The sequence below is a fragment of the Oncorhynchus mykiss genome, chromosome 10, assembly GCF_013265735.2.
Source record: "Oncorhynchus mykiss isolate Arlee chromosome 10, USDA_OmykA_1.1, whole genome shotgun sequence".
Classification (NCBI taxonomy): Eukaryota; Metazoa; Chordata; class Actinopteri; order Salmoniformes; family Salmonidae; genus Oncorhynchus; species Oncorhynchus mykiss.
Window position 1 is genome coordinate 41,169,673 of NC_048574.1, and position 22,895 is coordinate 41,192,567.

The window sequence follows — 22,895 nt, forward strand, 5'->3', positions numbered from 1 at the left end:
GTGTGGCTTTAGCTGGGTATGGCTGTAGCTGGGTATGGCTGTAGCTGGGTATGGCTGTAGCGGGGTATGGCTTTAGCTGAGTGTGGCTTTAGCTGAGTGTGGCTTTAGCTGGGTATGGCTGTAGCTGGGTATGGCTGTAGCTGTAGCTGGGTATAGCTGTAGCTGGGTATGGCTCTGCATGGCTATGGTACGACAGCAGATTGAGGGACAATGTCATCCCTACTGCTGGTGGTGGACCACCTCTCACTTACACACCTCAGCGCCTTTCCATCAGAGAGACGGCAGGGCGCTCAGTGTGTGTGTGTGTGTGTGTGTGTGTGTGTGTGTGTGTGTGTGCGTGCCGTATGTATAGCCATGACACATGCTGCACTGTTGGAACTTGGCATGTTTGACCTTGCCTGGCTCCTCATGGTGTGTGTGTGTGAGAGAGATCCCTGTGTTTATCATTTCAACATTAAAATCCTTTAATTTCACACCTGCCTGCTGAGATTCCTGTCCAAATTCCTCTTATAAGACTGTCAGGTTGAGGAGAACACTGTTGCTGATGGCTCTGTGAGGAGACCAGACCACAGAATTATGAATGGTTTATCTTCAGTAATAAACTGTAAAGTGAGAGGTGAGGCTTATGAAAAGGAGGTCTCCTCCTAACAAATGCTTGAGGACAGAAACCAGACACACTCTAGGGACCGACACGCTCTGTAAAAGGAGAAAGGAAACCGTGATGGTAGCCATGTGTAGGACTAGGTCTAGGATGTGTGTATACACTGTGGTGCCCTGGTTTGTTCTTATTGAGAGAGCGGTGAGTTGTTATCAACAAATGGTGATAGGTCCAAGGTGAGGCAGGGCACTACAGTAGGAAGACCTGTTCCCCTTCTCCTACCTACTAGGGCTAGAGAGAGAACACTACACAAGTTGCTACGGCAACGCAGCCCGCCGGCCACTGCCCCCAAATAACAGGGCAGCCACTGAATAGACGAGTCAATCATCATGGGAATTATCTTCTTTTCTTTCTGCGTTGCTTTTTCTTCCTCATCTCCTCAATGTCTTCCTCTGAGGAGTGGAGGATAGGACCATGTTCTGTCTCTCTTCCTCTGAGGAGTGGAGGATAGGACCATGTTCTGTCTCTCTTCCTCTGAGGAGTGGAGGATAGGACCATGTTCTGTCTCTCTTCCTCTGAGGAGTGGAGGATAGGACCATTTTCTGTCTCTCTTCCTCTGAGGAGTGGAGGATAGGACCAGGCTCTGTCTCTCTTCTTCTGAGGAGTGGAGGATAGGACCATGTTCTGTCTCTCTTCCTCTGAGGAGTGGAGGATAGGAACATGTTCTGTCTCTCTTCCTCTGAGGAGTGGAGGATAGCACCAGGTTCTGTCTCTCTTCCTCTGAGGAGTGGAGGATAGGACCAGGTTCTGTCTCTCTTCCTCTGAGGAGTGGAGGATAGGACCATGTTCTGTCTCTCTTCATCTGAGGAGTGGAGCATAGGACCATGTTCTGTCTCTCTTCCTCTGAGGAGTGGAGGATAGGACCATGTTCTGTCTCTCTTCCTCTGAGGAGTGGAGGATAGGACCAGGTTCTGTCTCTCTTCCTCTGAGGAGTGGAGGATAGGACCAGGTTCTGTCTCTCTTCCTCTGAGGAGTGGAGGATAGGACCAGGTTCTGTCTCTCTTCCTCTGAGGAGTGGAGGATAGGACCATGTTCTGTCTCTCTTCCTCTGAGGAGTGGAGGATAGGACCATGTTCTGTCTCTCTTCCTCTGAGGAGTGGAGGATAGGACCAGGTTCTGTCTCTCTTCCTCTGAGGAGTGGAGGATAGGACCAGGTTCTGTCTCTCTTCCTCTGAGGAGTGGAGGATAGGACCATGTTCTGTCTCTCTTCCTCTGAGGAGTGGAGGATAAGACCATGTTCTGTCTCTCTTCCTCTGAGGAGTGGAGGATAGGAACATGTTCTGTCTCTTCTTTTTGCCATTTCTCTCATTGTATGTGAAAAGTAGCAATCTGGAGGTTTAGCTGCTTTGTCCATAATGACCCTCCCTCTTTCTCTAAATGTGATGGCCTTGAGTATCTTATTATCAAGCTTGTCATCACAGGCTCTATGTCCTCATTGGACCTTTTTCACTAGTAGCCTGTCTCCACATTCCTCCACTAGCAGCCAGCCTGTGAATTATGAATATGAGCCATTACCGTTAGAGCAGAGTGCCGACCAGGGTTATTGAGCATTTATTAACTCCAGCGTTTATGTGTTTTAGAAGCGAGCGTATACACATCTTGACAGGAGCCATTTTGCGAGGGAACTCGAGACGCTATCTAGTTCTCAGTCCCAGCGACATACAGACAGAGTGGAGGAGATAGGGGCGGGGCGGATGATGAGTGAAGGGGAGTAAAGGGGGAGGAGAGGGGAGTTATATGGGGGAGACATGACTCTGTGCTGTGTGTGATGTGGTTAGACTGGCCCACAGGAGAGAGGCAGGAGTGACAGAGGGGAGGAGTGAGGGAAGGGGAGAATGTTTCTCATGTGGCTCCAGTATGTTCAGGGGCCTTTGTTTCCACCCACTTCAATGGGCTGGGGGGGCTGCTACCATCCACATTTTCTCCCCCTCCTTCACTCTTTCCCTCTCTCCTACTCCTTCCTCTCCCATTCCTCCCTCCCTTCCTCACTCACCCGTGTGTCCCTGGTGCAGCTCAGTCCAAACCCATGGGACTGCTGTCTCTCTCCATCCTCTAATACTCCTCTTAGGGTAGATATATAATTACCAGACTCTGGGCTCCCACTAAGTGGAGGAGAGGAAGCATAGATATATAATTACCAGAGCCAATGCTCTGAGTGAGCGCAGTGATTGATACGTTTGTGGGCCAGGCCGTTGTGTAAGACAAGAACGTTCATCCAAGCTTATTATGGATTCAATCAGACCCAAGAACATCCCATCCTCCTGGTCTGGGTCATTCATACAGTCCTCCAGAATATTATGGGATTTACTCATGTATTCATGCATGTGTGTAGAGACTGAGAGATGGCTGCCTGCTTCACAATAATCATGGTATAATTTGCTGAGTTTCTTCCTGGAACATATTTCCATTTCCAGTGTGTAACCACTGATAATCAGAATGCTTGAAAACAGCATATATTTCATGCAGTTTGCACTGATGTGGCTGGAGATTGTTTCAGAGAGGCGCGTCTGAGAGCAGCCAACCAGGGGAAATGATCAATTTACCACACATAGATATTCATAGAGCAAGGCATTCTGGGATGATAGCTCAGAATTATTAGAGATGCGTTTCTGCTGCTGGAGGAAAGTCTTCCTTCCTTCCTTCCTTCCTTCCTTCCTTCCTTCCTTCCTTCCTTCCTTCCTTCCTTCCTTCCTTCCTTCCTTCCTTCCTTCCTTTCAAACACACACACACACACACACACACACACACACACACACACACACACACACACACACACACACACACACACACCGGCATAATCAAATCAAACACATCTGACTTTAAACTGTAACACTTCCTCTGGTGACCTTTTCTGGAGAGCGAGTCTTGTGATTCCCATCCTGGGATCCGCTCGGCTAATGGATCCCCTTTTACCCCTGTTCAGGCTGTCATCACATAGGCTGCGCTCGGGAAGTCATGTGTGTGATGGTGTCAAACGTAGCGTGGGTGCAGTGCTTTGTGTCACGAGCTGCCTAAGGGCACCCAGTTATCATGGTGTGTATCGGTGTCTGGCCCCGCTGTCGGTATCTTATCGACTGCTGCTAAGAAAATGGAATCGAACCAGTGTTAATAAAGCTCTGGTCTATTCTTCATCCCCCTGTATTGTTTGTCTCCATCAGTCAACATCTCATAGAATGTCTGAAATTGAATAGCATCGTCTACTGTTATGCCGAAACAGCTAGCCTATTGCATCCTCCGGAGCCAAGGAGTGTGTCTCAGATTGACGACATAGTGGGGACATAGTGGGCTACATCAGGGTGCAGTAGAAGGCGGTACACAGCCTATGACACCCAGCACCTGTGTGTGACAAAGTAAACATTCTCTGAGAGATGGCGTTGCCTATTTCCGACGCCCCTCTTGGGGTTTCACACTGCCTTACTCTGTCTCAGACAGGGCTCTGTTTATGATACACTGTATCTCTCTGTCTCATACAGGGCTCTGTTTATGATACACTGTATCTCTCTGTCTCATACAGGGCTCTGTTTATGATACACTGTATCTCTCTGTCTCATACAGGGCTCTGTTTATGATACACTGTATCTCTCTGTCTCATACAGGGCTCTGTTTATGATACACTGTATCTCTCTGTCTCATACAGGGCTCTGTTTATGATACACTGTATCTCTCTGTCTCATACAGGGCTCTGTTTATGATACACTGTATCTCTCTGTCTCATACAGGGCTCTGTTTATGATACACTGTATCTCTTTGTCTAGTTCTTTTCTGTTTCTCACTCACTCCATCCCAACCTGTTTCTGTTTCTCACTCACTCCATCCCAACCTGTTTCTGTTTCTCACTCTATCCCAACCTGTTTCTGTTTCTCACTCTATCCCAACCTGTTTCTGTTTCTCACTCTATCAAACCTGTTTCTGTTTCTCATTCAATCCCTACCTGTTTCTGTTTCTCACTATATCCCAACTTGTTTCGCACTCCATCCCTACCGGTTTCTGTTTCTCAATCTATCCCAACCTGTTTCTGTTTCTCACTCTATCCCAACCTGTTTCTGTTTCTCATTCAATCCCTACCTGTTTCTGTTTCTCACTCTATCAAACCTGTTTCTGTTTCTCATTCAATCCCTACCTGTTTCTGTTTCTCACTATATCCCAACCTGTTTCTCACTCCATCCCTACCGGTTTCTGTTTCTCACTCTATCCCAACCTGTTTCTGTTTCTCACTCTATCCCAACCTGTTTCTGTTTCTCACTCTATCCCAACCTGTTTCTGTTTCTCACTCTATCCCAACCTGTTTCTGTTTCTCACTCTATCCCAACCTGTTTCTGTTTCTCACTCTATCAAACCTGTTTCTGTTTCTCATTCAATCCCTACCTGTTTCTGTTTCTCACTCTATCCCTACCTGTTTCTCACTCCATCCCTACCTGTTTCTCACTCCTTCCCTACCTGTTTCTGTTTCTCATTCCATCCCAACCTGTTTCTGTTTCTCATTCCATCCCAACCTGTTTCTCACTCCTTCCCTTCCTGTTTCTGTTTCTCATTCCATCCCAACCTGTTTCTCACTCCTTCCCTACCTGTTTCTGTTTCTCATTCCATCCCAACCTGTTTCTGTTTCTCACTCTATCCCAACCTGTTTCTGTTTCTCACTCTATCCCAACCTGTTTCTGTTTCTCACTCTATCCCAACCTGTTTCTATTTCTCACTCTATCAAACCTGTTTCTGTTTCTCATTCAATCCCTACCTGTTTCTGTTTCTCACTCTATCCCTACCTGTTTCTGTTTCTCACTCTATCCCTACCTGTTTCTCACTCCATCCCTACCGGTTTCTCACTCCTTCCCTACCTGTTTCTGTTTCTCATTCCATCCCAACCTGTTTCTGTTTCTCATTCCATCCCAACCTGTTTCTCACTCCTTCCCTACCTGTTTCTGTTTCTCTTTCCACCCCTACCTGTTTCTGTTTCTCACTCCTTCCCTACCTGTTTCTGTTTCTCATTCCATCCCAACCTGTTTCTGTTTCTCATTCCATCCCAACCTGTTTCTCACTCCTTCCCTACCTGTTTCTGTTTCTCATTCCATCCCTACCTGTTTCTCACTCCTTCCCTACCTGTTTCTGTTTCTCATTCCATCCCTACCTGTTTCTGTTTCTCACTCTATCCCAACCTGTTTCTGTTTCTCACTCTATCCCAACCTGTTACTGTTTCTCACTCTATCCCAACCTGTTTCTCATTCCTTCCCTACCTGTTTCTGTTTCTCATTCCATCCCTACCTGTTTCTGTTTCTCACTCCATCCCTACCTGTTTCTGTTTCTCATTCCATCCCTACCTGTTTCTATTTCTCACTCTACTAGCTTCCTATTGTCTGTGTTTCACTACACACCTCCATCCTCCTCCTTCGCTGCTCTCTCTCCTCTGACCCCAAACGCACCTCTCGCAAGGAGCATCTCTCCAGGGTTTTAGTTATTTATTTTTCTCTGTTGTCTTTGTCTTCTCCCACAAACAAAGGGCAGGTAGGAATAAAAACACATTTGTCATTCTTATAATCTAGACCTTCAACAAAGTCTATTCAGTATAAATATGCACACACCCTGCGGTTGTCCCCTCTTTCCTGTGGGTGTATGGTCCCTGAACTATTTAAATCTCTGCCCAGAGCATGGGGGGGGACCCAGCTTGTTGCCGATGGGCTCTTTCATTCTCTAACGAGGGCTCCATGGGGTCAGAATGTGTATGCTTATGCATGTATTTATGTTAAATCTGGTTTTGTGTCCCTGGTTCCTGTCTGCCTGTCTGTTCTCAGTCTCAGACTTTTAAGAGAATTTAGCCAACAGCTGTAGCAGTGGTGAAAATTCATGATGCGACTTGAGTAGAGGTCTGTGTTTTGTTCAAGCATACACACACACACACTCACTCACTCTCTTTCTTTTACCCATATTTTATCCCGTTTAATGCTCCAAATGACTTTTCTCAAATAGTAAGAATGTTGTTGAAAAGGCAATGCAGTCTTCTTAAAGAGCAGTTCTCTCATTCATTGGGCTGTAAGTGGATTTATTCATGACAATTTACTGCTCTCATGCTGTATTATTTTAATGAGGGGGTTAATGGGCGGCGCACGGCGAGCATAGCCTTTTTCTGCTTTGATACAGGGGAGTCTGGGTCCTGGGAGGCTCGACCACCATGTTTCCACTCCGTGCCCTTCCGTCGACGCTTAAGATGAGATCTGGAGGTAGCATCTGGCATGGACTCTGCCAACAACACGGCCTGCCTGGCTACATGGGTGTCTGCTGGTCACATGAGCACAGAGATGGTTGACAGACTGAGGAGCTGGAGCCATGTGAGAAATGCTTGCATGTGGTTGTGTATCCGTGTGGATGTGGGGAAAGGAAAGGAAAGGTGCTTGAATGGCACTAGGTTCCTAGTGTCGGCTGTCACACTTGCAGTCGTTGAAAGGAGACACCCACAATAACTCAAACCCTGTGGTGCTCAGATAGAAAGGACGATCAGGTTACTGTTTTCTTTGTGATGGAATGCCATGAAGCTGATTGTCAGTGATACCAAACTACCCAGTAATCCCCTCCATGCAGCCTAACTCTCACACACACACATGCACACACGCACACACATGCACACACACACACACACACACACACACACACAAACACACACACACACACACACACGCATATCAAAACATGTTTTTTCTTGTATGCCGAGTATATCATGTACAATTATAACCAGTATGCTTTTTTTTAACTGATTGAACAAACTTTTTTTTGCTGTCATATTTTTATATTGGTTTGGTTGTCATGTAAGTCCGACCTCACCTGCACACTGTTTTCCCCCGTTGTTTCCCCCCGTTGTTTTCCCCCGTTGTTTTCCCCTGTTGTTTCCCCCCGTTGTTTCCCCCCGTTGTTTCCCCCCGTTGTTTCCCCCCGTTGTTTCCCCCCGTTGTTTCCCCCGTTGTTTCCCCCCCTGTACCCTTAAGTCTTTTACTTGTTTTCTTTGGTGCAAAAAGAAAACAACAAAAAACACTCATGTTTTTTCTCCTGTGAATGACATTCAGTCATGTATATTGCCTGTTTGAGGCCAAGGGGTGGTCTGTCAAAGGTTTTTATTCAAGGCAATCTGTTTTTTGATTGGAGTTGAATTTGAAAGAAAGATTGCACTGGAGACCAAGGGACACATTGTTTAATTTCTAGGACTTATGTAAGGAAAGTGAGTGCCTTGTGTACATAATGGGGTTGTGAACTGAATCACTGTTACATAGAAGTAATACGCGTTACACCTAAGGGTCAGATGGTAGATGTGGTTAGCAAGGTTAGCGTTAGCTGGAGGCTAGCAATAATACAGCGTTAAGGTTCAGGTGTTGTGAATAGCAAGGTTAGCTGGAGGCTAGGCTAATCTCACTGTTTCCTCTTCTCTCTGCAGGATGCCACGCCATCCTGTGAATGATAGTGGCTAGATAGTTATCAGCTCTCAGTATGTAGGTCATGTCTCCACTCTGCCCCCAGCTCGGGGTCCTCTGCTATCAGCTAGGTTACCTGTTGCCAACTGTTGTTAGCCAGGCCTCTCACTAGTGGCCATTTCCTCTCTGAATCTAGATTATCCTCAGCTCTGTTTGAGGGCCATTGGTCTCTTCCATCCTCACTCATAGACAGGTATAAATTCCAGGCTTGTGAGGACTAATCAAAGAAACAGTCTCAGACTGAGTGAGGCAGCCAGGCTTGCGTGCTGTTATCATACCAACAGTGACACACTCTGTGTGGGCTGAGGGGGCATGCCGTGCGGGTAGGCTGTAGATGGTTCAGAGCCTGTTGGAGCCTGTTACTGTTTCTGCCAGCAGGCAGGGGGTACCGAGGTCAAGTAGCTTTTATATAGGGGCATGATGATGCTTTTCTGTGTGTGTGTGACAGAGGTGGCTTGTTCTTTTTCTGAGGCAGAGGACACAGAGAGGTGGAGGGAGAGAGTTGGAGAAAGTGAGACTGAGGGCAGAAGATTAGTGAGTGGGTGAATGTTCTTGTGGATTTCAGACCAAGTCGTTGCCAAGTAATGGAAAAGAAACAGCGGCTTGGTTTTGTGCAACGGTGCCCTTGAGAGATGTGAAGCTGATGTTGTACAGTTAATCTGAGAGAAACTGGTATTTTTTCTACTCCATTTGGCCTCAGAAAAGAACGAGCCAAGAAGAAAGAGAAGATAATGTCGGAGATAAAGGGAACAGACATGACATTGTGTTGGGGATGAGCAGTGTGTGCTGCTGTCAGATCCATTAACCAGCCATGGGCCCGTTGCCTGGTGCCACACTCTGGATCTACTGCTTGGGTTTGGGCTGCCTGGTGGGGTAGCAGGAGATCTGGACCTGCCTGGTGGGGTAGCAGGAGATCTGGACCTGCCTGGTGGGGTAGCATTAGATCTGGACCTGCCTGGTAGGATAGAAGGAGATCTGGACCTGCCTGGTGGGGTAATGAGAGATCACTGTCCTCTGCCAGTGGAAGCCCAACAGGGCTGGACAAGTTATTTAAAGTTTTATTCCTTCCTTTCGTTAAGATACATTTTATTTCTGCATGCGAGCGAGGCTCTCAGTTAGACAGAGCGGGATCCAGTGAAGCCTGGTGGTCAGGCTAGGGATGAATACTCTATGTCAGGAAGGCTGACCTGTGTGTGTGTGTGTGTGTGTGTGCTGCACAGGGCCATTCAACAGGGTCAGACTGGGCACACGTAACAGTTCAGAGCTCCACTGTGGACATCATCTCCTTTTAGGCACCAAAGCCCCTGTCAAAGGAATGATCCAACACAGGCTCTTAGAGAGAATAAACACAGCATTTCTGTGTCTAAATCTGTCTCGCTCTCTCTCCTTCAGTCTTTGCCCTCTAACTCTCAGGCACACTGAAGTACACTCTGTCTACTGCTACTCAGCTGCACTCTGAATGCAGACCTTTAAATGCAGTCCTACAGAGCTCATTAGTGATTCATTGTGTACGTTTCTCATAGCATGCTGCGTGTGCATGCTATTCTACAGTTCTACAGTGGCCCTGAGGCTCTTTGAGGGATTCCTCAGGTTCCATTGGAACAGAGACATTTTTTTTTAATTTTTGAAGGACTAAAGCATATATATGTGAGGGAGAACATAGGGAGTAAGATAGCATCCAAACCCTAAAATGAATGCATCTTTACCCATTGTCCTGACTATATTTACACATCTCTGCGTGATTCAGCGCCTGGCTCAGGTTATCACAGAGCTTCAGCTCCAGTTTCTGCTCCTTCACACCTGAGCAACTCTAACCACGGAGAGAACCCAGCTGAGAACACAGTCCCTGAGGAGGGAAGGCAGGGATGGTGACGGGGCTCCTCTGTTTGTCCTCTCCTGCTCTGCGTCCCCCCACCTCTGAGGCCCAGTGTACCTGTCACAGGTGTACTGGCTCCATTGTGTGTGAGAGCAGGTGTGCCTGGGGCCCCAGAGGCAGACCTACCCAATGGGGACCTGTGTCTTAAACCACAGGGAGGAACATGCAGGTGGGGCCAATGGAGAATAAAGATATAGTTTGAAAGGGAGAGAATAGGGGGGTATAGAATGAGTACAATAGCAACAAGAACTTGTCTGTATTGACATAGATAGCGGTGAGTTTTTCCGGTGTGTCTGTGTGTTCGTCTGAGTGTGTGTTTCCTTGTCTGATTGATGTTATTGTTTGGCGGGCCCTCGCGGTGCTGTGTCTGTGTGGCCATCTTATTATATTTTCCTGCCATGTTTCTCAATGGCTCAAAGACAACCTGAGGTATGTGTCCTCTCCTAGTCCCGTCCTCCTCAGCCAGAGGCACGCTGTAGGCCCATCTATTTACACACAGCTAATCATAACAACAGACAGTGGTGTACGGAGCTGCACGCTGCCCCTATGGCTGCCACCACAATGTTGTCTTGTTTGACTCTGCCTGATTGGCTCTCCATTGAACAAAATGTATCTTTATTCACAAAGCTTCCCGTATCGTCTGTTCTGTTGTCATGCAAAGCGATTTCAACTTCAAAACTCAATGCCACTGTCATGGCTAACAAATATGGCCGCCCTCCCTCTACAGAGCTAGAGTTCTGAATGGCCACACTCCTACAGCCTGTCAAACTATGCTGTATGAGATTCTATTTTCCTTGTTTGGCCAAATGGCCAAATGATACATTGATATAGAATCTCCAGGGAATGACAAAACGTAATATTGGTCCCCCTGGTCTCTGTGGATGATATGTGATATGTGGATCCTGTGGGACAGCCTCTGTGTTGGCATTGTACAGTGGCAGTAGACTTCCTGCCTGCCGTCGCCTCCCAGAGGAAACGACTGTAAGTTATGTGTGGGAATGTTTTCATTAAAAACAGTAGCACAGTAACCCATAAAACAAAAGGGAAAGTGTGTGTGTGTGTTCTCCTATATACCTCCTTTCCTGCCTCCCTTAAGGCTGATCAAATCTGTACATGCATAAATGTTGTCAGAAGCAATAGGTCTAAAATCTAAAAGGCATTTTAAACATGTTTCATAACTACCTACATTGAAGCAGACCCCACTACATGATAAGGGCATGGAGAGGGCATTGAGCTACTAGAGAGTTCTGGCCCTGAGATCTTTTAATTTTTTCCTCTATTCAAACTATAGACTATCTGTCTATTGGGCTCCCAAGTAGTGCAGCGGTCTAAGGAAATGCATCTCAGTGCAAGAGGCGTCACTACAGTCCCTGGTTCGAATCCAGGCTGTATCTCATCCTGCCGTGATTGGGCGTCCCATAGGGCGGTGTACAATTGGCCCAGCGTCATCTGGGTTTGACCGTGATAGGCCGTGATTGTAAATAAGAATTTGTTCTTAACTGACTTGCCTAGTTAAATAAATTAAAAAATATATATTTTATCTCTCTCTTTTTCTCTGTGCTCTCTCTGTCTTATCTCTGTTCTCTCTCTCCCCCTCTCTCTCTCTGCTCTCTCTCTTCCCTGTGCCGTGACTGGATCCAGTTACTCCACAGATCTTCACTTAGAACACTGATGTAATGCCAGATTCTCCTCTTCCACTGTACGCTGCCAACGCCCTCTCCTAATCCTCTTTTCCTTCTCCTCATCCCTCTCTGTCTCTCTCTTCCTGTTTTCTCTCTCTCCTCTCTCTACTCCCTCTCTCTCTCTGTTTTCTCTCTAGCCTTCTCTCTTGCTCTCACCCATCTCTCTCTCTTTCTCTGCATCCCACTCCTGTCTCTCTCTCTGCTTCCATCTCCCCTATCTCTCCCTGTCCGGTCCTCTTTCTCTCCGTTGGTTGGTTGGGTGTGAGTTGTGCTCTGTCTTCCCTGGTGTAAAAGGGGATGAGGGAGGAGTTGAAATTGTGGGTTACACAACCCTTTTAGCTAGCTTTAATGTGTCTAATCCCTCACTGACGCTCCACACATCACATCAGCAGGATTAGGGTGTCATGAAGACCAGACATACAGGGGCTGACGAGCCGGCTAGGGGATTCACCATGGCTCATCAACACACACACACACACACACACACACACACTGCAATGTAGAAATCCATAAGAAACCAGTCTCAGATGTATGGGTCATGTTTAAGCCCCACATATATCCACTCATCACTTTCTCTGTCTAGTGGCACTCTGGAGGAGTGCTTGTCCTTTGCTGTCGCAGTGTGGATGACTTGAACCCAATATAGCCTTTGTGCTGATTCTCAAATGGATTTACAGATGTGTTTAGTACCAGGAAGCCTATGAACATAAGGCCTAGGTTTAGCTTGTCTCTCAGTTCTCTGCTCCCCTTTCCTCTGTGCTGAGAATGTTGCCTACTGCTGAGAGAGAGAGAGCAAGCAAGAGATCAGGTTCATGCTGCCAGTATAACCAGGAGCCAGCCAGGTGAGGGTGCACCGGCGCTGAGCTAACCGGCTTTCCCAAACTTCAGTCAGATTTGTAGACGTGTGAGCGACATGTTTGCCCAAGGACGGCCTTTTAGGGGGAGAGGAAGGTTTATCTGCTGAGATGAACATGTAATTCAGATCTCTCTCTGAGGGATGAATAGGAATTCCTGTAGCCTCTAGAAATAAGTGGGGTCTGTGCATTTGTGGTGTATGTAATGTGGAGTCTCTGTGGGGGTATTTATGATTCTCAGCTCATCCATTTATGCTGATTTGTACATACAGTACTCTTACCATATCACTGTTTTATTGGATTTAACTCACCCCCAGTTCACATGCTGGTAGATGGTCTTGATGCCCTCTGGTCTGCCCCAGTGTGTGTGCGTGTGTGGTGTGTACTGTCAGTGTGTGTGTGTGTGTGTGTGTGTGTGTGTATGTGGAGCAGCTGCATGTCCTGAAGCTCTCTCTTCGCAGAGCCCAGTGAGAGTGAGCATGGAGTAGGGAAAGAGATGGATCCAGGCTGGGGGAGAGGTCAGGACAGAGATTGCGAGAAAGCGAGGATTTGAGCTCCCTAGGGATTTGAACACGTCTGAATTTGAAGGTGAAGGTGAGCTATGATGTCCATATATGCAGGTCTTTTTGAACTCCAAGCCCTGGGATGTTTTAGTCTAAACAGTCAGGGTCTGAGCTGAAATGAATTTATTTGAAGCACTGAGAGCACCCCCAGCACAGTTTCGTGCACAAGTACAGTGAAATGCCTTTCTTGCAAGCTCTAAACCCAACAGGACGGTAATCAGAGAGTTGAGTAGAGAGTTTTTACTGTTGTTTGTTCTCTGCTAGTGAAATATGTGCTCTGCCTGTGTTCTAGCTATCCCAGCAAAATGGGTGCCATCATGGAACACTCTGAAACCATAATATCAGGGTCTGCAGTGAAGGCACATCATCTCCCTCTCTCTTTTTTTCCTCACGTCCTCTCTCCTCCCTACTCCCCTCCCTCTGTGGCATGGTGTGGTGTGGTGATGAATTACATATGCCATGACACACCGCAGTGAACATCCCCCCTGGTAACCCAACAAGATCTCACGGTCTCACTTCAGTATTCAACGTTTGTCCATGAAGGGGGGGGGTTGATTAAACATCTGTGGGTGAAGTGAAAGTAGGTAAAACAGAGAGAACTTGACAGTTAAAGATGCTACACAATATTTTTTTTGTTGCATTTCTGCATTGTAATTTCAGAACATCTCCATAGCATATCTGATGCTAATAGTGGGATGATAGTGTTTCAACGTATTACTTACCTGCCAGTGTTGTCATTGGCTGTGATATTCACCTGTTGATTTAGCAACCATGAAATGACATTTCCACGAGATAACACACCCACAAAGTCAGAACAGCTTTCCCAGTTTGACAACAGTTGCCGCACCAGCGGGAGAAATCAACAGGCGAATGTCACAGCCAATCACAACACTGGCAGGTAAGTAATACTGTGAAACACTATCATTCCACTATTAGCAACAGTTTCTGAAATTACATTACAACATATTTTTTAAAGATCCTATGCGTAGCACCTTTAAGTTTAGCTATTCATTCTGACTAGTTATGGTAAGGGTTAAGGTTTGGAATAAGGTTCAAATATATATATATATTTTTTTACAAGTGCCTAGTACTAGGATTGAACCCGTGATCCTTGTAGCTACAGTGTGCAGTTTATTAAGCCCTTCCTCTATCCCCATTCACAATGCCCTAGCAAGCAGCAACCTTTCTAGATGGCAGTACGTGCTCACGTTGCCCCTAGTGGACGGTATTGAAGGCATCTCTCGACGCGCTGGGGCCCTGGACAAGCGTTGCATACTGAAGTTTATCTGGTGTGATCCTGCTGGATAACCACAGCCGGAGACAAGCCACCAGGGAGCGTCATTAGAGAAGCGTGCTTCCCTGCTCATGCTCTATTTATGAAATCCCATGCTGACCAAAGCCGATTCCTCTGCTTATGCTGAATAAACAAAATAATAAGGTGCACCGAGTTGACATAGAAAATCTGCAGTTGAGATGAATACTAAATATACATCTTGTAGATTATACACAATGATGTTCATGCAAAAATACTAGAGTGGTGACGTTTACAGATTTGGTGAAATATTGTGTTGTTTCTAAGCATACAAAATAGTTTTTGTAGCTCTAGTTTAAACGCATTGTAGCTCTCTCTCTCTCTGACTTTCACCGTGGCACGGCCTTGCCAACGCGTCTGTGTTATGTCATAAAAGGACTTGGCAAAGCAGTAAAGTGAAGTGTAGACTGTGATTTATGTAGCTTCATGTACACTACACGTATATTTGTAGTAGGAGGGTGACTTTAGTGCTCTCCAAGGGGGGAAGCAGGCCAGCTGTGCTGAGAGAGAGACTGTGAAGGGAGGGTTTGTTTGGCCAAGATGTGTCATACTGTACCTAATGCGGTCTCTACACCCCTACAGGACATAGGTTTGATGTCTCGGTACCCCTGTAGTTTATGCTAGGGGGCCTTTTTATGTCAGAGTAGGTAGGGGCCCAGTGTACGGAGAGGAAGTGCGGGGTATAATAGTGAAGTTTTGGGGGACCCAGGGTTATAACATTCCTCTCTTGGCCAAAGTGCTTTCCTGCTGGCCCCGGCTGCCTCTCCATAGCCCTCCAATCAAAAGAGTGTTTATTTAAACTCTGAGGTGCCAAATCTGTCAAAAAGTCTACCCACTGGCCGGGCAGTGCAGACCACCAACTCCCTAGTCCTCCGGTCCTCAAGACTTGATGAGAACAGTTTTGCAGGGGAAAATAAACACAGGCAGATCAATGGGTCTTGTGTGTGTGTGTGTGTGTGTGTGTGTGTTCCTGCATGTCTTTCTGTGGGTGCGTGTATATGGGTGAGAATGTTAATGTGGAGTTGTACAGCTAGTTTTTAAAGCAGTACTGTAGATTGGCCACTGTCTGCTTTGGGCTGTAGTTCAGTAAGGCTGAGAAGAGGCCCTCTCCCTCCTAGCATTAATTGGCAGAATGACCGGTGGCACCACACCAGCACCAACTGGTGCTCACACAGCCATGCAGGGAGGCCATCTGCTAGTGGGACACTGCGACGCATCGGTACTGGAACACAGTACACTAATGACACAGGGACGACAGGCTCCGTAACCTGTTGTTGAAATGTCAGTGATTCTGACGTATAGGGTGGTATATTGAGGCTATTATAACATAGCTAGTTGAGAATAGAGCATATTCCTCCTGGAAGTTATCATCTCATATAGTCCTGGTGAAGTCACCTTGCATGACTTAGATATGCAACAGGGTATGCTAGATCAATGTTAATGTTTTACTGCACTGCAAAATCAACTCCAAACTGTATATTTAGACAAGGACTGGGATGTAATTGGTCTGTAGTGGCCAATATCTCTTATCTCCACAGACCGGAAGAGGATAGCTTGTGTAGGGATATGACAAATGTCAAAATGTTCTTAGCGTTTAAACTGTGTGCCCGTGCTCCATGTTCTCAGTGGTCAGTACATGGGACCTCATGTCCCACTTCTCATCAATGTGATGGCTCACTGCAGTGATGCATAACAGTGTGTTCATAGACGTCCAACAATCTGTTGTTAACGCCATGTATAGTGTTTGAGAGCTCGCGCTTTATACTTGCAGAACAATTACTGTACAATTTCTCCATCCGGGATGTCACGGTTTTTCGACATGACATCTTGTAGTCTAATTCTACATATGCAATCAGGGCATTGAAGCCGACATCCTCTACCGTTGATAATGGCTGCATATCAACTGCAATCATTTCTGTAGTCACCTCTGTGATTTTCTCACTCTGTCCCTTACCGCACTTCTTTGGTGTGAAGAGCCTGTCTAATATCTGTTTTTGGGGGGCCTGCGCTGCTGCCAGCAACGGTTTGGCTCTCACGGTGACTCCCTTTTCAGACGGTTAAGCATTGCACCTGTACTGCCACTGTAGCTCAATTCCACCTTGCAGAGTTCGCTGTTCTCCACCTTCTCATTTAACTTCTCAAAGTATTGCCGTGCAGGACTTTGCTGCTGTCGCTTCCCTGTCTCGCGCCATTTTTCCTACTGTTAACGATGAGGACGTGCGGAGAACTTTATATCCGTGGCACCTTGTTGGAAAGATATTTCCTCCTACTGACGAAACAGTATTGCTCCCTTAGGTATTGTTTTCCCTTTATGATGATGATTGGGACCTGTTCGTGGTAGTTGTGTGTTAACTGACTGCACTGTGGATTTAAATGTAGGTTTTCGGTTTGGGATATTTTCTAAAAGTTATCCCAATTTATTTTTAATGTTCACACCCCCGCTTGATGGGCCAAATTGTTCCCCCCTAACATTCTTTGAGGTTTCTGCCAAATGTTGCATGACCAGCAGGTGTGTGTGTGTGAAGCAAGATGCTGTGAGAGAGGTGGCCCTAGCAAAGACATCTGTTTGCCAATGTGCATATCCCTCAGAAGATTCTGAGGGAAATGAATAACAAATCTGTTCAAGTGGTGAGAAAGTGGCTCTGCTTCAACACACACCACATCTGACGTTGTCCTCCTGAGCGGAAAGGAGGAGGGTTTGGGTGTCCTGAACGTCGAGTGGATTTACAATGCTACCAGACTGACTCACATGTTGAACATGCTCAACAGTGACTATGTGACAGTTAGGGAGTTAGCCAGTGCCTCCCTCGTTTTGATCTTACGGAGGAGACAATTCCCTGAGCTTCAGGAGGAAGGTCCCATTGGCCACGGACACTGAGGACAATTCCCTGAGCTTCAGGAGGAAGGTCCCATTGTCCACGGACACTGAGGACAACTTCCTGAGCTTCAGGAGGAAGGCCATTGGTAAACTGGACACTCGTGCTTTGGAATCTGGTCTGACTGGCCAGACCTCAATGACCTGTGCAACCGGACTGGAGTGGAGCGCAGATGGACACGGACTGACACAAACTGAGCCAGTGACTGCCTCTGATGCAGTTGTGGCAGACCCCTGTGTTGTCGTGGAGGTTTCTGTCACCTATGACGGAACATCTCACCTTACATCCAGGACAGCACTCCTCGCTATCAGACTGATGCAGCTACTGCAACACTGGACTGGACTGAGGCTGCAGGGGAAACTCACTGCTCTGGACTGTGCTGACCACTCTGTCTCCCATTCCATGTTCCAGAATGCTGCCATTGGCGACATCACCTTTACCGTTAAGGAGAGGCTGCATGTTCTACTCATAAAATACAACCTCGCACTCTGGTACCCTGCAAACCATGATCACTTACTACACCCGGAGTTAAATGTAATGGAGTCTGTTGCACATGTTGTTAATGGTTGTATATTGCTGGACATGACCACATTCTCAACCTGGTAGCTACTGAGGTGAGACAGGTGGTTTCCCCAACAGCAGACATACATAAACATTCTCTTGTCAGAGGAGCCTGGTTTGATGTTGATGATCATGTGTTTTCTTGTCTGCTGAATAAGACAGATATTGTTGTTGTGTGAGACCAGAGGGAGGGGCTGATTCTGGAGTTGGGCTGCTCATTCCATTGTTACATGGAGCAGCCTTATCTGACAAGCTCCTTAAGTAGCAGCCCCTCATATCACACTTGGACAGTCTGGAATACAGATGCAGGTTGGGGGCGTTGATATTTGGCCGTCTCTGCCACGTACATAGACTTACATAAACATTCAGATTGCAGGCCTGTCTAAGAGAAGAGCAAAACAAGTGTCTATGTACTGCTCTGTTTCAGCTGTTATGGGCAGCCTAGCTGTGTGGAGGAGAAGGTACTGCTCTGTTTCAGCTGTTATAGGCAGCCTGGCTGTGTGGAGGAGAAGGTACTGCTCTGTTTCAGACATTATAGGCAGCCTGGCTGTGTGGAGGAGAAGGTACTGCTCTGTTTCAGCCATTATGGGCAGCCTGGCTGTGTGGAGGCGAAGGTACTGCTCTGTTTCAGCCATTATAGGCAGCCTGGCTGTGTGGAGGAGAAGGTACTGCTGTATTTCAGCCATTATGGGCAGCCTAGCTGTGTGGAGGAGAAGGTACTGCTCTGTTTCAGCTGTTATGGGCAGCCTAGCTGTGTGGAGGAGAAGGTACTGCTCTGTTTCAGCTGTTATAGGCAGCCTGGCTGTGTGGAGGAGAAGGTACTGCTCTGTTTCAGACATTATAGGCAGCCTGGCTGTGTGGAGGAGAAGGTACTGCTCTGTTTCAGCCATTATGGGCAGCCTGGCTGTGTGGAGGCGAAGGTACTGCTCTGTTTCAGCCATTATAGGCAGCCTGGCTGTGTGGAGGAGAAGGTACTGCTGTATTTCAGCCATTATGGGCAGCCTAGCTGTGTGGAGGAGAAGGTACTGCTCTGTTTCAGCCATTATAGGCAGCCTGGCTGTGTGGAGGAGAAGGTACTGCTCTGTTTCAGCCATCATGGGCAGCCTAGCTGTGTGGAGGAGAAAGTACTGCTCTGTTTCAGCCATCATGGGCAGTCTGGCTGTGTGGAGGAGAAGGTACTGCTCTGTTTCAGCCATTATAGGCAGCCTAGCTGTGTGGAGGAGAAGGTACTGCTCTGTTTCAGCTGTTATGCGCAGCCTAGATGTGTGGAGGAGAAGGTACTGCTCTGTTTCAGCTGTTATGGGCAGCCTAGATGTGTGGAGGAGGTGTTTTTTGTTTCCTTCAGTGTCCTTGCATCAACGGCCTTTGAAATGTTTGAATCGTTAATGATGTAATGTGATTTGTGGATTCAAATCAAGTATTTACAATGTGTGTGTGTGTGTGTGTGTGTATGTAGGCCTCCATGCCCAGTGTCTAAAGGTATCACAGTGTGGCTGGCTGCCCATTGCACTGCATGACACGGCTGGCTAAGGTACTGACGGGCGCTCAGCTAGACTCCTGGCCCTGTGTGTGAACCCCAGCTCTACTCTGCTCCCCACACCTACCGTTGGTAGCTATGGTCTTTTAACATACAATTTACTGTAATGCTGCAACTTAATGATTGCAACATGTTAGGCGATAGCCTAATGGCAACAAGGATGACAGGAGGTGGTGTCAAGTCTGTCTAACCATCTACGAAGACAGGACCAAATAGCTGTAACAAAATGGTGCAACCAGTTTAACAGGAGGGTTGGCTTTAACAGGAACACGATGGAGAAGACAAAATGGAGGGAAGAGGCAGGATTAGGCTGGACTGTTTGTAGTTAGGTTACCCTGGTCGGGTGAGAGGCTGTGCTGTGTGGTGCGTGCCCCTGTCTGCAGGGCAACAGTGTGCCCTGTCTGACTGTCTATCTGTCTGTCTGTCGGTGTAGAGAGGATTACTGCTCTCCTGCTGCAGTATGTATGTATGCTCCTGCTCTATCCTCAGGCTGCGAGTGGAGAGGAGAGAGGCTCCATCGGGCCCAGCAGTCAGACAGAATCAAATCCAGGGTTAAGACGCCGTGTCCAGGGGTCTCCGCCTTTGAAGTGGGCTGTGGGATTCTGCACTGGAAGGGGGGACAGATAGGGAGAGAGAGAGGGAGACAGAAATAGAGTAGAGGTGTAGGTCTCAGCTCAGTGGACAGGCCTGTAGGCTAGCTGGGATAGCTTCAATATGTGAGCCCTCCTCGCAGAGCCCCACTGATGCACAGTCACTGAGCTCTCCCTCTGCTCTCTCTCCACCTCTGTCTGTCTTTCTCTCTGTTTCTCTCTCCACCTCTTTCCTTTCTCTTTATCTCTCTCCACTTCTATTTCTGCCTCCCTCTCCCTCTCTATGCCAGACTATAACCTTGTAGTTTGAAGCTCGCTGGTTTGGGGGATTTGGGAGTATACACTGGTGTCAGTTACACTGGTTACAAGGAAGGAGACTGTCAGGATTACTTTACAAAAAGACTGCAGAAGAGGAATTACATGGGGCTGATGGATTGAGAGACAATGTAATGTAAGGGAGATGGAGGCACTGGAGAAGAGTGAGAAAAAGAGAGAGGAAACTAGTTTAGCAGATTCTGTTTTTGTGCGTGCCTGTTTTGTGTCCGTGTGTGTGTGCGTGTCCCGTGTGTGCGTTGGCACAAATGCATGTGTGAATTATCGTGTGTAAAAGCACATAATGTTCTTAGCAACTTAACGACAACGCTTAAAACATTGGTTCTTGCCAGGTTGTTTGTGTGCTAACATTGCATGTTTTTACGACACTGACTCTTTGCACAAGAGTTCTCATGGCTCCCTTTTTGTTCCTGTCTAGTGTAACTGCAGCCATGTTTTTGTGTCCCACAAGGAATGCCTTTTATCATGTGACATGGGAACAGCTGTTTCCCATCAGGCCCCAGTCAGCCAACAAGCCAGTCAGTCAGCTGCAGGCCTGTAGACTGCCTGTAGTCAGCCAGTGTTCTCCCTGCTCCCTGGATCAGATCAGAGGGGCCAGGGTGAGCAGACGGGAGACCAAAAGAGTTTGGCCAAAATGCCTCCAACTAGAGGGTCATCCCAATTTGTTCTCCCATGTCCACGCTGCTCGTCAGGCCTCTCGCCCTGCGGAACGTGCAAATCCAGTAGGGCAGCCTGCCTGAGAGGAGAGAGCTGGGGCCATCTGGGAGTGATTACCCATGTTGTATTTTCTCATTGTTTCCCGTCTGCTCTCTGCTAGGCTCTGCTCTGCTTTGCTTTCTCTCTCCCTGTTCTGTTGGCTGGGCTCCCCTGGCCTGGACTGTTCAGGCTTTAATCCTGTGTTATTTATGATGGGTAATGTTTGGCAGAGCTTATGCGCAGCCCACCGCCAAATTAGCACAATTTAGCCGCTTCAACAGGAGAAGGAGTTTGCTCAGCGATACGTAGAGAGAGATCCAAATCTCTTCCTCTCTCTTGGTCTCTCTCTCTGGTTCTCTGTCTCATTCTCTCTCTCTGATTTGTTCACCCTCATTTTCTCTCCCTTTCTCTCTGTCTCTCTCTCTCCGTGACTCTCCTCTGGCAGCAACTTTCTCTGCATCATCTTCTCCCATTTCCAATTTCGGTAGGGGCCGTGCTAGCATGTAAAGACATGAGATTACACTAGTGTACTTATTCATTGAGTGAAAATTACATTTTCGGAGCATGTTTGTGGGATCTGGAGTCCTGTCCCACTAATCACATATGTGCTCCTTGTGATGCTGCTGGGAGCTGGCAGCCAGGGGAGACAGGAAAGGATTGTCTGTGGTCAAGCCCCTGACCAAAAAACAGACTATTGCGCCTGCCATTTTGAGTAAGATGTGAGTTTTCTTTGTCTCCAGTTCAGCCTGTGGCTCTCAGTCAGCTAGCTCTGCTATCCTGCACAGTACATGTTGAGAGTTGAGGAATTGCGGTGGTAGTTTTCAATTTCCTCCCGCCAGAGCTCAGTGCTCTCTGTGCTCAGTCCCTCCTGTCTGGGCTGGTTTGTGCTGCTGTGTGGCATAGCAGCTCCACGTCTTCATTACTGTCACATCCATTAGGACAGACCGAATGGGCCGACAGGACAGACAGCCCCTGCTTGCTAATTTGACGTCTCAGCAGCTGTTCCTAATATCCCTCATTCAAGTTAACGTACTGTATATGTATGCACTGTATAGGGGAGGCATAGCAAATGGGCCTGACTTGCCCTGAGGCTGTCATTTGAAAAGCACTCACAGCAAACTCTGTAGCGGATGGAACGGAACTGGGAGTTGAAGGTTAAGGGTGCAAAGGGGAGGTTCAGTACGATGTTACTCAATCCAGAAAGTTGCTGGTAACAAACCACCGCTATGTCCCCCAGCGTTTTGGCTGTTAAGTGTGAGTCCATGGGAAGAGTATTCTCTATCTGGACTCTGGGCTGTACGTGTCAGAGTTCCACAGTCTCCTACTCCCTAACATGATTACCGCTCCCCTGTCCTCCCCTGGCCTGGCCTGGCCTCCCATGACCCCCGCTGGCCTCCCCTGACCTCCGCTGGTCTCCCCTGGCCTCCCCTGACCCCCCCCCCCCCCCCCTGGCCTCCCCTGGCCTGGCCTCCCCTGGCCTGGCCTCCCCTGACCTCCCCTGGCCTCCCCTGGCCTGGCCTCCCCTGACCTCCGCTGGTCTCCCCTGGCCTCCCTTGGCCTCCCCTGGCCTGGCCTACACTTCACAGCACAATACAACACATCACAGCACAGTGGAGCAGAAGGTTGAGCTTTGCTACACACTCAGACCAACATACAGGGAAGGAGATCAGGGAGGGAGGGAGGGAGGGAGGGAAAGTAATGTTCAAGGCTTATGGATAGAGAGAGGTTGATGGAGTTAAACTTGTGGTTTCTAGGTATTTATGAGGTATGTGTGAACAAGGTAGGGATAGAGGGGTGGTCTGTGTTGGTCTCAGATCTACAGAGCTACGCTAAACTGGGCATTAACAGAGAAAAGAGACTACACACACAGGCTAAATACTGAAGAATTTGACCTACAAGAATTGAATAG

The 22,895-nt window shown here is 47.6% G+C and overlaps 1 protein-coding gene across 5 annotated transcripts in view; it reads left to right on the forward strand.

The window, feature by feature from the left end:
* Positions 1-22,895, forward strand: part of LOC110533888 (roundabout homolog 1) — a 210,398-nt gene that overhangs the window by 139,942 nt on the left and 47,561 nt on the right. The window contains exon 1 of one of the 5 annotated variants that reach the window (XM_021618470.2): positions 17,186-17,191. The exons of the other annotated variants lie outside the window; for them this stretch is intronic. The gene's annotated coding sequence lies outside the window, so the exon portion shown is untranslated. Of the gene's footprint in view, positions 1-17,185; positions 17,192-22,895 lie in introns of those variants that run through there. 5 annotated transcript variants of the gene reach the window in all.